The sequence below is a fragment of the Schistocerca americana genome, chromosome 3, assembly GCF_021461395.2.
Source record: "Schistocerca americana isolate TAMUIC-IGC-003095 chromosome 3, iqSchAmer2.1, whole genome shotgun sequence".
In the NCBI taxonomy this organism is placed as follows: domain Eukaryota; kingdom Metazoa; phylum Arthropoda; class Insecta; order Orthoptera; family Acrididae; genus Schistocerca; species Schistocerca americana.
This window is the reverse complement of record NC_060121.1, coordinates 622,793,241-622,794,387: the sequence shown is the minus strand read 5'-3', so window position 1 is coordinate 622,794,387 and position 1,147 is coordinate 622,793,241. Positions and strand designations below refer to the sequence as shown.

General features: G+C 44.6%; 1 pseudogene; it reads left to right on the top strand.

Moving 5' to 3' along the window:
- The first annotated feature begins 577 nt into the window (after positions 1–577).
- LOC124607692 lies at positions 578–695 on the top strand (annotated as a pseudogene).
- The last annotated feature ends 452 nt before the right edge of the window (positions 696–1,147 follow it).

Below are 1,147 nucleotides of genomic sequence, written 5' to 3'. Positions count from 1 at the left end.
AGGGTATTCTCCCGTAAGTTTTCCGGTGTTGTCGACTTACGATACATAATGTATACCACGGCCAATGCTTAGATTTTTAAATGAGCAAAAATTCGTACTATTCATTGTAGATTTGAACACCGCCGTCTTTCCATTGGACGGTAGGTACAATACCATTCATATATAACTTGACAGATTTTCTTACACCCAGGTTCAGGGTTCTCCAACGTACGGAGGCTCGTAGCAGATGCAAACTCTTGTAACATGGGTAATTTGATACTTGCCGGTGCCTCACATTAATTGAAATATCAGCTTAGTGGATAAGCAGGTTTCAGAAACCGCTACATCACAGTTCCTAATTAAAGTGCTTAAATTGTTAAATAGCGCACATTGTTTCGAAGTATGACACCGACGGGTGACAACCGACGATAAGTCCACGTTCAAAACCACTGAGCTCTGCTAACCGATCTCTCTGCTGAGAACACCGCCTCCTTTTATACTACAGGATCCGCCTCTTAAATATAGTGGTCAGTTCCACATTACTTAGGACTATCCGGATACTTTTCAGCAGATTACTAATAATTCTCTTCTGCGTCGTGCCGATGGCCTTGCCGCAGTGATAATACCGGTTCCCGTCAGATCACCGAAATTAAGCGCTGTCGGGCTAGGCTAGCACTTGGATGGGTGACCATCCTCTTTGCCGAGCACTGTTGGCAAGCGGGATGTACTCAACCCTTGTGAGGCAATCTGAGGAGCTACTTTATTGAGAAGCAGTGGCTCCTGTCTCGTAAAGCGATGTACGACGGGAAGAGTCGTGTGCTGATCACATGCCCCTCCGTATACGCATCCAGTAACGCCGTTGGGCTGATGATGACACGGCGGTCGGTCGGTGTCGTTGGGCCCTCCAAGGCCTGTTCGGACGGAGTTTTAGCTTTTATTCTGCGTCGTACAAATTCATGTATCACTGATGATCGGACGGAGGGAGGAAGGGGGGAGTGCGGGACAGAGTGACTAGCCAAACAATAGTTTACAGAATTGAAATGTAACAAAGGTCGTGTACAAATCATGCGCTTAGGAACACTTAACTAATTTAATTATGTTATTAACAATATATCTCAGGTATAGATATCGTGTGAATTTATGCAAATAGCTTATCATATTTATATTA